This window comes from Oncorhynchus clarkii, chromosome 31 (genome assembly GCF_045791955.1).
Source record: "Oncorhynchus clarkii lewisi isolate Uvic-CL-2024 chromosome 31, UVic_Ocla_1.0, whole genome shotgun sequence".
Lineage (NCBI taxonomy): Eukaryota > Metazoa > Chordata > Actinopteri > Salmoniformes > Salmonidae > Oncorhynchus > Oncorhynchus clarkii.
In genome coordinates this window covers 14,268,891-14,283,984 of record NC_092177.1, presented here as the reverse complement: position 1 = coordinate 14,283,984, position 15,094 = coordinate 14,268,891, and positions in this window count along the sequence as shown.

Below are 15,094 nucleotides of genomic sequence, written 5' to 3'. Positions count from 1 at the left end.
TCTGTCTGTCTGTCACACAGTACCCCATAATGACAAAGCAAAAACAGCTTTTTAGAAATGTTTACTAGTTTCTTAAAAATAAAAAACTTAAATAATACATTTACATAAGTATTCAGACCCTTTCCTCACTACTTTGTTGAAGCACCTTTGGCAGCGATTACAGGCTTGAGTCGTGTTGGGTATGACTCTACAAACTTGGCACACCTGTATTTGGGGAGTTTCTCCCATTCTTCTCTGCAGATCCTCTCAAGCTCTGTCAGGTTGGATGGGGAGTGTTGCAGCACAGCTTTTTTCAGGTCTCTCCAGAGATGTTTGATCGGGTTCAAGTCCGGGCTCTGGCTGGACCACTCAAGGACATTTAGAGACTTGTCCCGAAGCCACTCCTGGGTTGTCTTGGCTGTGTGCTTAGGGTCGTTGTCCTGTTGGAAGGTGAACCTTCGCCCCAGTCTGAGGTCCTGAGCGCTCTGGAGCAGGTTTTCATTAAGGATCTCTCTGTACTCTCTGATTTCTCCTGACTAGTCTCCCAGTCCCTGCAGCTGAAAAACATCCCCACTGCCACCACCATGCTTCACCGTAGGGATGGTGCCAAGTTTCCTCCAGACGTGATGCTTGGCATTCAGGCCAAAGAGTTCAATCTTGGTTTCATCAGACCAGAGAATCTTGTTCCTCGTGGTCTGAGAGTCTTGAGGTGCCTTTTGGCAAACTCCAAGCGGGCTGTCATGTGCCTTTTACTGAAGAGTGGCTTCCGTCTGACAACTCTACCTTAAAGTCCTGATTGGTGGAGTGTGGAGGAGATGGTTGTCCATCTGGAAGGTTCTCCCACCTCCACAGATGAACTCTATAGCTCTGTCAGAATGACCATCAGTATCTTGGCCACCTCCCTGACCAAGGCCCTTCTCCCCCGATTGCTCAGTTTGGCCGGGCGGCTAACTCTAGGAAGAGTCTTGGTGGTTCCAAACTTCTTCCATTTAAGAATGATGGAGGCCACTGTGTTCTTGGGGATCTTCAATGCTGCAAACATTTTCTCCGGATCTGTTTCTCGACACAATCCTGTCTCGGAGCTCTACGGACAAGTCATTGGACCTCAAGACTGACATTCACTGTCAACTGTAGGACCTTATATAGACAGGTGTGTGCCTTTCCAAATCATGTCCAATCAACTGAATTTACCCCAGGTGGACTCCAATCATGATGATCAATGGAAACAGGATGCACCTGAGCTCAATTTCCAGTCTCATGGAAATTCCAGTCTCATTATGGGGTATTGTGTTGTCATTATGGGGTATTGTGATGTCATTATGGGGTATTGTGATGTCATTATGGGGTATTGTGTGTAGATTGCTGAGGATTATTATTTTTTAAACACATTTTAGAATGAGGCTGTAACTAACAAAATGTTGGAAAAGTAAAGGGGTCTGAATACTTTCCAAAAGCAGGGAATAGGGTGTCTTTTGGGAGGGTGACGATGACTTAACAGCAGCTGACTGAGCCTGTCCATCTCACAGCAGTACAGCATTAGACTGGTCAACGACAGCACAGCACTGACAGTTCTTTCTGTCATCAGCAGAATATGGTCACTCTGTGTCTCTGGTGTTTTTAAATGGCCTTTAATAGAGCCATTTTCCTATCTCCCAAAATATCTAGTTTCTACTTCCCAAAATGTATTTTACCGGTAATACCTAGATGACTCATATAATGGTATTACCTCTCTCTTTCATTAAATCTGACATTTTTCTCCCCTTCTCTCATTTCCTCTAGGTGACTGAAGACGAGTCTGACTGCACACCACTCTAGGAAGCCTCCAAACCTCCCTCTTCCCCGGCCCACCTCGCCGTCCCTCTATCTTGCTAACCCCTCTCCCGGCATGGATCTAAAGGACCGTCGGGGGCAGCAGAACCAGCAGCGCTCCCTGACCAGGGCTCTGTGTGGTCAAGACCCCCAGAACACTGCATCTTCCCTGGACACAAAGGAGTGCCGCGTGCCCACCCAGAAGTCCTACAGCTCCAGTGAGACGCTCAAGGCCTTCGACCATCACGACCAGAGGCTGGTCTATGGAGGCTGCACTGTGGCTGATCTGGTGCACCACAAGGCGGATGAGTACAACAGGCAAGGTGGGTGTCTGGACAGGGCCTCCGTGGACAGCTATGGTTACTCCACGTGTCCCGAACATGCATAGGGAAGTAGTTCGTAGTATATTTTGTAGCTTGACTGTATATCTGCCCATAGAGTTGAACTAACTGTACGGAAAGTGTCTTAGCTCCTAACTCCACTTTCACCTCACTTACAAGGTCTCATGTCTCTCCAAGTTGTGAAGTGAACATAGTTGTACACCTAGAACCTAGACGAATAGGAAGATAAAGGAAACTTGCTGTTTTTAGACACATTCTCAGTGATTCTGTTATTGCTGCTATGGTATAACTAGATGTTGAATCTCTGGTTCCCTACCTCAGACAGAGAAAGAGAGAGGGAGGGAAGAAGGGAGAGAGACAGAGAGATACAGAGATGGAGATAGACAGAGATGAGAGAGAGAGAGAGAGAGAGAGAGAGAGAGAGAGAGAGAGACAGCGAGAGAGACAGCGAGAGAGACAGCGAGAGAGACAGCGAGGGAGACAGAGAGAGAGACAGCGAGAGAGACAGCGAGGGAGACAGAGAGAGAGAGACAGCGAGACAGACAGCGCGAGAGACAGAGAGAGAGAGACAGCGAGACAGACAGCGCGAGAGACAGCGAGAGAGACAGCGAGAGAGAGAGAGAGAGAGACAGAGGTGGAGAGAGAGAGAGGGAGAGAGAGAGAGAGAGACAGCGAGAGAGACAGCGAGAGAGACAGCGAGGGAGACAGAGAGAGAGACAGCGAGAGAGACAGCGAGAGAGACAGCGAGGGAGACAGAGAGAGAGAGACAGCGAGACAGACAGCGAGAGAGACAGCGAGAAAGACTGGAAAGAGACTGGGGGAAATATAGAGACAGCCAGAGACAAAGGGACTCTGAGCCTAGACCATCTGAGTCTAGACCATCTGAGACTAGACCATCTGTCTAGACCATCTGAGTCTAGACCATCTGAGACTAGACCATCTGAGTTTTTACCATCTGAGTCTAGATCATCTGAGTCTAGACCATCTGAGTCTAGACCATCTGAGTCTAGACCATCTGAGTCTAGATCATCTGAGTCTAGACTATCTGAGTCTAGATCATCTGAGTCTAGACCATCTGAGTCTAGACCATCTGAGTCTTGACCATCTGAGTGTACACCATCTGAGACTAGATCATCTGAGTCTAGAACATCTGAGTCTAGATCATCTGAGTCATCTGAGACCATCTGAGTCTAGATCATCTGAGTGTAGACCATCTGAGTCTAGACCATCTGAGTGTAGACCATCTGAGTCTAGACCATCTGAGTCTTTACCATCTGAGACTAGACCATCTGAGTCTTTACCATCTGAGACTAGACCATCTGAGTCTAGATCATCTGAGTCTAGACCATCTGAGACTAGACCATCTGAGTCTAGAACATCTGAGACTAGACCATCTGAGTCTTTACCATCTGATCCTAGACCATCTGAGTCTAGACCATCTGAGTCTAGATCATCTGAGACTAGACCATCTGAGTCTTTACCATCTGAGACTAGACCATCTGAGTCTAGATCATCTGAGTCTAGACCATCAGATTGTAGACCATCTGAGTCTAGACCATCTGAGACTAGACCATCTGAGTCTAGACCATCTGAGTCTAGATCATCTGAGACTAGACCATCTGAGTCTAGATCATCTGAGTCTAGACCATCTGAGTGTAGACCATATGAGACTAGACCATCTGAGTCTAGACCATCTGAGACTAGACCATCTGAGTCTAGATCATCTGAGTCTAGATCATCTGAGTCTAGACCATCTGAGTCTAAACCATCTTAGTCTAGATCATCTGAGTCTAGACCATCTGAGTCTAGATCATCTGAGTCTAGATCATCTGAGTCTAGACCATCTGAGTCTAGATCATCTGAGTCTAGATCATCTGAGTCTAGATCATCTGAGTCTAGACCATCTGAGTCTAGATCATCTGAGACTAGACCATCTGAGTCTAGATCATCTGAGTCTAGACCATCTGAGTCTAAACCATCTTAGTCTAGATCATCTGAGTCTAGATCATCTGAGTCTAGATCATCTGAGTCTAGACCATCTGAGTCTAAACCATCTGAGTCTAGATCATCTGAGTCTAGATCATCTGAGTCTAGATCATCTGAGTCTAGACCATCTGAGTCTAGATCATCTTAGACTAGACCATCTGAGTCTAGATCATCTGAGTCTAGACCATCTGAGTCTAGACCATCTGAGTCTAGATCATCTGAGACTAGACCATCTGAGTCTAGATCATCTGAGACTAGACCATCTGAGTCTAGATCATCTGAGTCTAGACCATCTGAGTCCTTACCATCTTCGTCTAGATCATCTGAGTCTAGACCATCTGAGTCTAAACCATCTGAGTCTAGATCATCTGAGTCTAGATCATCTGAGTCTAGATCATCTGAGTCTAGATCATCTGAGTCTAGACCATCTGAGTCTAGATCATCTGAGTCTATACTATTGATCTGTACTAAATACTGTTTCCCTAGCTCTGACAGAGAGATAGGGAGGGAAAGGAAAGGGAAAGGGAATTACCTAGTCAGTTTTGCTACTGAATGCATGCAGCTGAAAGGAGTCTTCCGCATTTACCCCAACCCCTCTGAATCAGAGAGGTGCGGGGGGCTGCCGAAATCGATATCCACGTCTTCGGCGCCCGGGGAACAGTGGGTTAACTGCCTTGCTCAGGAGGGAAGTAGGGAGAGACAGTGACTGGGAAGAGACAGTGACTGGGAAGAGACAGTGACTGGGAAGAGACAGAGACTGGTAGGAAGATAGAGACAGACAGAGAAAAGGGAGCATTGATCTGCACTAAGCTCTCTTTCCCTAGCTCAGACAGAGATACATGGAGGGAGGAGAGAGGAAGGGAGGGAGAGAAAGGCTACAGAATAGAAGAGATGGAATCGATCTGCACTAAGCTCTGTTTTCCTTGCCTTATAGGCAATGAGAGGGAGAGTTGAGAGAGAGAGTATGGGGAGAAAGAGAGTGAGGGTGAGAGAACAAACAGCAACACAGTAGACCACTAGTTGATTTGACTGGTCAATACCTCTTCCCCCTCAGCCTATCAAGTCTCTCCGTAGCCAGAGCCACAAATGCATCGTGGGTAGTGTGACGTCTGGAGCCCAACAGTGTTGTTGCACCATATGTACTGTCACACCACGAAGAGAGAGAGAGAGAGAGAGAGAGAGAGAGAGAGAGAGAGAGGAGGGGGAGAGTGAGAGGAGGAGAAAGAGAGAGAGACAGAGGGGGGAGAGAGAGGAGGAGAAAGAGAGAGAGGGGGGAGAAGAAGAGAGAGATGAAGAGACAGAGAGAGATGGAAAGAGACAGAGAGAGGGGGATGGAAAGACACAGGGAGAGAGAGAGAGAGATAGGGGGAAAGAGTGGAGGAGAAAGAGAGAGAGGATGAGAAAGAGAGGGGGGGGAGAAGAAGAGAGAGATGAAGAGACAGAGAGAGAGAGATGGAAAGAGAGAGAGAGAGAGACAGAGGGGAGAGAGAGAGAGAGAGAGAGAGAGAGAGAGAGAGAGAGAGAGAGAGAGAGAGAGAGAGAGAGAGAGAGAGAGAGAGAGAGAGAGAAAAAAAATGTAAGCCTATGCAACATTAACCAATTAAAAACAGTTCTGTAGTAATGAGGTTTGTGCAGTAAGCTATAGGCCCAATACATTATCACTGCATACTGGCTTTGCTTAAATATACCTGCCAATGCATTGTTGTTCGGTATATTTTTTAAAGTTATATTTCAAATTTTGAGGTGGGCTATATGATCACACCGGTAATAGATCCATTGTTGTATTACTTGTGAGGCACAGCTGAGTGAGCTGTAATAGTGAAGGTGTAATTTTGGCAGTAGAGAGCCTAAACAGTATATTTGACCTCTCAACTTCCTTATAAAATCTAAAAATGTCAAGCAGACAACCTATTAAAATGATGATCATGATCAAATAGAAATCTTAGAATAAACTATTAAAGACGACCAGAACCCACTGGATTCTCCAATGACCTTGAATGAACTACAGGACAAAATACAAACCCTCCAACCCAAAAAGACATGTGGTGTTGATGGTGTCCTAAATGAAATGACAAATTATACAAACCACAAATTCCAATTGGCTATACTAAAACTCTTTAACATCATCCTTAGCTCTGGCATCTTCCCCAATATTTGGAACCAAGGACTGATCACTCCAATCCACAAAAGTGAAGACAAATTTGACCCCATTAACTACCGTGGGATATGTGTCAACAGCAACCTCGGGAAATTCCTCTGCATTATCATTAACAGCCGACTAGTTAATTTCCTCAGTTTGATTGAAGGACCAAACATTGACAGCTGTGCCATACAGGCGGCAAAATAGTTGGGAAGAGATTTTCGATGTACTGACTCCATGGCACATGGTTTATAAACTGATACACAGAACAACGGCGGATTCAAAACTTAAGGTTTTCAATTGAAATTATTATATACAATTCTAACAACCAATAGAACGTTATATATACAATGGAAATCAAATTTATCAACCCATGGAGGTCTGGATTTGGAGTCACACTCAAAATTAAAGTGGAAAACCACACTACAGGCTGATCCAACTTTGATGTCATGTCCTTAAAACAAGTCAAAATGAGGCTCAGTAGTGTGAGTGGCCTCCACGTGCCTGTATGACCTCCCTACAACGCCTGGGCATGCTCCTGATGAGGTGGTGGATGGTCTCCTGAGGGATCTCCTCCCAGACCTGGACTAAAGCATCCGCCAACTCCTGGACAGTCTGTGGTGCAACGTGGCGTTGGTGGATGGAGCGAGACATGATGTCCCAGATGTGCTCAATTGAATTCAGGTCTGGGGAACAGGCGGGCCAGTCCATAGCATCAATGCCTTCCTCTTGCAGGAACTGCTGACACACTCCAGCCACATGAGGTCTAGCATTGCCTTGCATTAGGAGGAACCCAGGGCCAACCGCACCAGTCTCACAAGGGGTCTGAGGATCTCATCTCGGTACCTAATGGCAGTCAGGCTACCTCTGGCGAGCACATGGAGGGCTGTGCGGCCCCCAAAATAAATGCCACCCCACACCATAACTGACCCTCCGCAAACCGGTCATGCTGGAGGATGTTGCAGGCAGCAGAACGTTCTCCACGGCGTCTCCAGACTGTCACGTCTGTCACATGTGCTCAGTGTGAACCTGCTTTCATCTGTGAAGAGCACAGGGCGCCAGTGGCGAATTTGCCAATCTTGGGGTTCTCTGGCAAATGAAAAACGTCCTGCACGGTGTTGGGCTGTAAGCACAACCCCCACCTGTGGACGTTGGGCCCTCATACCACCCTCATGGGGTCTGTTTCTGACCGTTTGAGCAGACACATGCACATTTGTGGCCTGCTGGAGGTCATTTTGCAGTGCTCTGGCAGTGCTCCTCCTGCTACTCCTTGCACAAAGGCAGAGGTAGCGGTCCTGCTGCTGGGTTGTTGCCCTCCTACGGCCTCCTCCACGTCTCCTGATGTACTGGCCTGTCTCCTGGTAGCGCCTCCATGCTCTGGACACTACGCTGACAGACACAGCAAACCTTCTTGCCACAGCTCGCATTGATGTTCCATCCTGGATGAGCTGCACTACCTGAGCCACTTGTGTGGGTTGTAGACTCTGTCTCATGCTACCACTAGAGTGAAAGCACCGGAAGCATAGGAACTGAGAAGTGGTCTGTGGTCTCCACCTGCAGAACCACTCCTTTATTGGGGGTGTCTTGCTAATTGCCTATAATTTCCACCTGTTGTCTATTCCATTTGCACAACAGCATGTGAAATTTATTGTCAATCAGTGTTGCTTCCTAAGTGGACAGTTTGATTTCACAGAAGTGTGATTGACTTGGAGTTACATGTGTTGTTTAAGTGTTACCTTTATTTTTTTGAGCAGTGTATATATATAGGGGATACAACCATCCCAGCTTATGCGGCTAGAGGCGAGTTTTGATGTTTCAGCTGACCTTTAGACTATTAGTTATTCATGAGTCTGCAAAATATTAGCTTTGATGAAAATATAATGATGTTATTTTTACATCAAAAGAAAATACCAAACTGCTCTCTATTTCTTGTTGTCGTGAACTTTCTATGTGTGTCAAAGCTACGCTGAGACAGAACACTGTTCACATGACTAGAACTGATCTTCCTTGTTCTCACAGTTGCACAAAATGGACCTGTCTGTGCTTGTATCTGTGGCGTGAGACTGTTGGGTGTGAGTCCCTTTCAGCTGAACATTGGCTGAATGTGTGCTGGTTGTCACTGCTCATCAAACCCATCGACTGGCCTGATGAGAGATCCAATCTCGCCTTCTCTAGTTTAACTCCTCCTCTCCATCTTCCTCACACCTCTTTTCGTATTTAAAGGTTCTCCAGGTCAGGCTCTCACTTCTCTTCCTCTCTTTCCTCTCCCTCCCTCCTCTGGCACCTCTTCCTCTCTTTCCTCTCCCTCCCTCCTCCCCCACTACCCTCCTCCTCTCACCCCTCTTCCTCTCTTTCCTCTCCCTCCCTCCTTTCGCCCCTCTTCCTCCCTTACCTCTCCCTTCCTCCTCCCCCGCTACCCTCCTCCTCTTGCCCATCTTCCTCTCTTTCCTCTCCCTCCCTCCTTTTGCCCCTCTTCCTCTCTTACCTCTCCCTCCCTCCCTCCTCCCCCGCTACCCTCCTCCTCTCACCCCTCTTCCTCTCTTTCCTCTCCCTCCCTCCTTTCGCCCCTCTTCCTCTCTTACCTCTCCCTCCCTCCTCCTCCGCTACCCTCCTCCTCTTGCACCTCCTCCTCTCTTTCCTCTCCCTCCCTCCTCCCCCGCTACCCTAATCCTCTCGCCCCTCTTCCTCTCTTTCCTCTCCCTTCCTCCTCCCCGGCTACCCTAATCCTCTCGCCCCTCTTCCTCTCTTTCCTCTCTCTCCCTCCTCCCACGGCTACCCTAATCTTCTCGCCCCTCTTCCTTTCTTTCCTCTCCCTCCCTCCTCCCCCGCTACCCTCCTCCTCTCACCCCTCTCCCTCTCTTTCCTCTCCCTCCCTCCTCCCCCGCTACCCTCCTCCTCTCGCTTCTCTTCCTATCTTTCCTCTCCCTCCCTCCTCCTCCGCTACCCTAATCCTCTCGCCCCTCTTCCTCTCTCTCCTCTCCCTTCCTCCTCCCCCGCTACCCTCCTCTTCTCGCCCCTCTCCCTCTCTTTCCTCTCCCTCCCTCCTCCCCCGCTACCCTCCTCCTCTCGCTTCTCTTCCTATCTTTCCTCTCCCTCGCTCCTTCCCCGCTACCCTAATCCTCTCGCGCCTCTTCCTCTCTTTCCTCTCCCTGCCTCCTCCCCCGCTACCCTCCTCCTCTCGCCCCTCTCCCTCTCTTTCCTCTCCCTCCCTCCTCCCCCGCTACCCTCCTCCTCTCGCTTCTCTTCCTATCTTTCCTCTCCCTCCCTCCTCCCCCGCTACATTCCTCCTCTCGCCCCTCTTCCTCTCTTTCCTCTCCCTTCCTCCTCCCCGCTACCCTCCTCCTCTCACCCCTCTTCCTCTCTTACCTCTCCCTCCCTCCTCCTCCGCTACCCTCCTCCTCTTGCACCTCTTCCTCTCTTTCCTCTCCCTCCCTCCTCCCCTGCTACCCTCCTCCTCTCACTCCTCTTCCTCTCTTTTCTCTCCATCCCTCCTCCCCCGCTACCCTCCTCCTCTTGCCCCTTTTCCTCTCTTTCCTCTCCCTCCCTCCTCCCCTGCTACCCTCCTCATCTCGCCCCTCTTCCTCTCTTTCCTCTCCCTCCCTCCTCCCCTGCTACCCTCCTCCTCTCGCTCCTCTTCTTCTCTTTCCTCTCCCTCCCTCCTCCCCTGCTACCCTCCTCCTCTCGCCCCTCTTCCTCTCTTTCCTCTCCCTCCCTCCTCCCCTGCTACCCTCCTCCTCTCGCTCCTCTTCCTCTCTTTCCTCTCCCTCCCTCCTCCCCTGCTACCCTCCTCCTCTCGCCCCTCTTCCTCTCTTTCCTCTCCCTCCCTCCTCCCCTGCTACCCTCCTCCTCTCGCCCCTCTTCCTCTCTTTCCTCTCCCTCCCTCCTCCCCTGCTACCCTCCTCATCTCGCCCCTCTTCCTCTCTTTCCTCTCCCTCCCTCCTCCCCTGCTACCCTCCTCATCTCGCCCCTTTTCCTCTCTTTCCTCTCCCTCCCTCCTCCCCTGCTACCCTCCTCATCTCGCCCCTCTTCCTCTCTTTCCTCTCCCTCCCTCCTCCCCTGCTACCCTCCTCCTCTCGCTCCTCTTCTTCTCTTTCCTCTCCCTCCCTCCTCCCCTGCTACCCTCCTCCTCTCGCCCCTCTTCCTCTCTTTCCTCTCCCTCCCTCCTCCCCTGCTACCCTCCTCCTCTCGCTCCTCTTCCTCTCTTTCCTCTCCCTCCCTCCTCCCCTGCTACCCTCCTCCTCTCGCCCCTCTTCCTCTCTTTCCTCTCCCTCCCTCCTCCCCTGCTACCCTCCTCCTCTCGCCCCTCTTCCTCTCTTTCCTCTCCCTCCCTCCTCCCCTGCTACCCTCCTCATCTCGCCCCTCTTCCTCTCTTTCCTCTCCCTCCCTCCTCCCCTGCTACCCTCCTCCTCTCGCCCCTCTTCCTCTCTTTCCTCTCCCTCCCTCCTCCCCTGCTACCCTCCTCCTCTCGCTCCTCTTCCTCTCTTTCCTCTCCCTACCTCCTCCCCTGCTACCCTCCTCCTCTCGCCCCTCTTCCTCTCTTTCCTTTCCCTCCCTCCTCCCCTGCTACCCTCCTCCTCTCGCTCCTCTTCCTCTCTTTCCTCTCCCTCCCTCCTCCCCTGCTACCCTCCTCCTCTCGCTCCTCTTCCTCTCCCTCCCTCCTCCCCTGCTACCCTCCTCCTCTCGCCCCTCTTCCTCTCTTTCCTCTCCCTCCCTCCTCCCCTGCTACCCTCCTCCTCTCGCTCCTCTTCCTCTCTTTCCTCTCCCTGCCTCCTCCCCTGCTACCCTCCTCCTCTCACTCCTCTTCCTCTCATTCTTTGAATTTCTTCCTTTGCTTCCTTTGCTTCCTTTCCTCCACTTCTCTAGTTCTCCATAGTCTTCTATATTAGTGTGGAGGTTTCTGTCAGTCTGCCAAAACCCCATGTTCAATTGACAATATCCACAGGGATACCCCCAGGTGCTCAGTTTGCAAAGCCCCCCCCCCCCCCCCCAGCTGTGTTCAGTCTTTACATGCCTATACCTGTAGCCACAGTGTTTTACTCTCCCTCAGGTGGTAACACACACACACACACAAACACACACACAAACACACACACACAGACAGACAGACAGACAGACAGACAGACAGACAGACAAGATTTTTAATCCAAAATAAAATGTCTTTCCTCAGAAAGACAGCGTACTGTAGTGTGGATATAAATATGACAGTGTGGTTAATGTGTGTTCAGTGTAGCTGAACCTGTGTGTGTGTGTGTGTGTGAGTGTGTGTGTGCGTGCATATACGTGTACGTGTGTGTAGTTAATGTATGTTTACTGTGCAGCTGACCCTGTTGACTGTTCTGGCAGCTCTCTGATTAATGAGAGAGATTGTAAATGTCACATCTATCAACGTGTGGTTCTAACAGCAGAACAGACCAGATCAGCCTGGGCTTCTCTTCTCTTCTACCAGACAGTAATTAAACAAGCTACAGAAGGCCACACAGAGGATGACAGGATGGATGGAGAGAGAGACAGGGAGGGAGTGGAAGAGGTGTAGAAACAGAGAGATAGAAAGAGGGAGGGAGAAATGGAGAAACACACACACATGCAAGCATTCACATACATGAACAAGCACAAAAACACACCCGATGAGTGACTGGACCTCTAATACCACATCTGTTCAAGAGTAGGAAAGACAGAGAGAGAGAGAGAACGGTAACATATGTTTCCCATGCCAATAAAGCCCCTTTGAATTGAATTCACTTGAAAGAGAGCAGGACAGAGTAAAGGGAGAAAGAGAGAGAAGTAGGAGAGCTTACACAGGCCTTAACCACTATCCCTAGGGTGGCTGGTCTGTTTGGAGATGGATTGCAAAGAGAAAGAAAGAGAGAGAGAGAGATCCACAGAGAAAGAGAGAGAGAGAGAGAGAGAGAGCAGAGGGAATATAAAGCTCCTCATTAGTGGTGTCAGAAGGGAACTGAAAAGAGCTCAGAATACCTCTAGTGCCTGTGATAAACTGTCCCTACTACACACTGGGAGAGCAGAGGGCCTAGGGCGGGGCATGCTAGGTGAGAGAATCAGTTGTTTGTGCAGGGTTGGGGGAGTAACAGATTAAATGTAAAAAAAAAAAAACACGTTACCAACTCACATATTTTAATCAAACTACAGATACTTTGAAAAACTAGATAATTACTTATTGGATTACTTTTACATTCAGAAAGAATGTTTATGTTTTCTCAATGACATTCAATTCAGCATTGAAAAAAGGCACATATTTGTTCCACTATGAGACCAATATGATGACACACCAAAAGTAACCAAAAGTAATCAGATTTCATTACTGCGTTTGGGTGATCCAAAAGTTTTCAGGATAAAAAAAGAAACAGAATGGAACTAAGCATATGCAAAATCCTAGAGGAAAACCTGATTCAGTCTGCTTTACACCAGACACCGGGAGATGAGTTCACCTTTCAGCAGGACAATAACCTAAAGCACAAGGCCAACTCTACACTGGAGTTGCTTACCAAGAAGACAGTGAAGGTTCCTGAGTGGCCAAGTTACAGTTTTGACTTAAATGTACTTCAAATCTATGGTGAAACCTGAACATGGTTGTCTAGCAATGATCAATAACCAATTTGAGACCAAAACCTGAATGGAATCCATTTTCAATTCAGGCTGTAACACAACAAAATGTGGAATAACTCAAGAGGTATGAATACTTTCTGAAGGACCTGTACATCCTCCAAATGGTGATGTTTGGTTGCGTTGACAATATCACTTTTTCAATACGATAAATAGCCGATTAACTTGTCGAAAAGTTAACAAATGATATGATTCACTTCTCCATTTCAACCAAAAATAAAAGTTAAACAATAGGATCAAGCCAATCAGATGTCTTTAAATATTTATTGTCAACCAAACACAATTCAATAGAACTTTTGTAAGATGGTCAATAGGTTCATTTTAAGGCTATCTTAAAGAGTCATGTAAAAGTGTTTATTCAACCATAAAATTAGTAATTTCTAAATGTTAAGGTTACTCTAAATAAACATTTATTTTGTAATCATAGAAAGTATGAATGTTAAGGGTCACAGGTCTGTGGAAATCTTCACAATTGCTGTAATAATCTGGCCAGATTCTCAAACGGCATTGATCATTCACACCATGTATTTCAACGTAATCTCAACCAACTGCGATCCAGATAATTTGGTTGTGCTATTAACTGAAGCACAGTTGTTGTATAAATAAGCGAAATATCTGACATCGTATTCCCATTTCAACGTTGTGTGCTATTACATGGTTGAAAGTGGAGTGATAACATATTTACATGACCACAACACCATAAATCAGGCATGCATTTCCATTGGAAGTTGGTTGTGCTTTTAGATGGTTGAAAATATCAGCCAATTCTCCACGTCCTATGACCTGGTGTGTCCAGTGGCTGTCTGTTGTTTTACATCCCCTCTTGCAGATGAAGAAGCTACTTTCTCTGGGGTCAACAAAAAAACACAAAACATGACAAGTAACAAAACACTGATAGACAACGACAGTCACACTGTAACAAATTATTATATTTTACCTACCCATCCCTGTGTGTGTGTGTGTGTGTGTGTGTGTGTGTGTGTGTGTGTGTGTGTGTGTGTGTGTGTGTGTGTGTGTGTGTGTGTGTGTGTGTGTGTGTGTGTGTGTGTGTGTGTGTGTGTGTGTGTGTGTGTGGCCCATGCCATTGCCAGTGTTAAATACATAGATTGTGCCTTTACAGCTGAGACAGAATTTGACAAAGTATTAAGTGGGTGACTCTCAGCTCTGAGACTGAGACTGAACTGGAGGGCACATCACACACACACAGTAGTTTGCAGAAACACCCTTGTTTCCCTATTCTCCCTCTCTCTTTCTCTCTCTCAATTTGTCTAAAGTGGATGTCAAACTGCTAACAAGCCTAAATGGGTTTTTAATGACAGGCTCCAAGACTATACCAGTCAACTCTATATACCACCTGACTTTCATTCTCTCTCTCTCTCTCTCTCTCTCTCTCTCTCTCTCTCTCTCTCTCTCTCTCTCTCTCTCTCTCTCTCTCTCTCTCTCTCTCTCTCTCTCTCTCTCTCTCTCTCACTCTCTCTCTCTCTCTCTCTCTCTCTCTCTCTCTCAAAATTCAATTTAAGGGGCTTTATTGGCTTGGGAAACATATGTTAACATTGCAATTTAATTTGTTTGTACACTCTTGGCATTCTCTCAACCAGCTTCACCTGGAATGCTTTTCCAACAGTCTTAAAGGAGTTCCCACATATTCTGAGCACTTGTTGGCTGCTTTTCCTTCACTCTGCGATCCAATTCAATGCTCAGTATATTTCTGTATTGTTTTAGTGATTCACGGTAGTGAAGACAGGCTCTGATTTTCTGTCTCTATGTTTTTTTGTTTGATAGGGTTCTCAATCCCTTTCTTAGGTTTTTGCATTCTTCATCAAACCATTTGTCATTTTAGTTCATTTTCTTAGGTTGTCTGCTTGAAATTGTTGTTTTTAATAGGGAAGGTAAAACATCAAATGAACTGTTTTGGCTTTCTACTGCAAATATTAGAGTGAAATGTTCTGTGTAGGAAGATCTCTAAAAGGGATTGAAATCCCTCTCTCTCTCTCTCTCTCTCTCTCTCTCTCTCTCTCTCTCTCTCTCTCTCTCTCTTTCTCCCTCTCTCTCTCTCTCTCTCTCTCTCTCTCTTTCTCTCCCTCTCTTTCTCTCTCTCCATCTCTCTCACACTGAAAACACACACATACATATTGGGAACGCTAAAACGAGTGTCAGCAGCAGCAGAGTTAGTTAACACTATAACACGCTGTTTCTGTCTCTAGTAGCAGAGCTAGTTAAC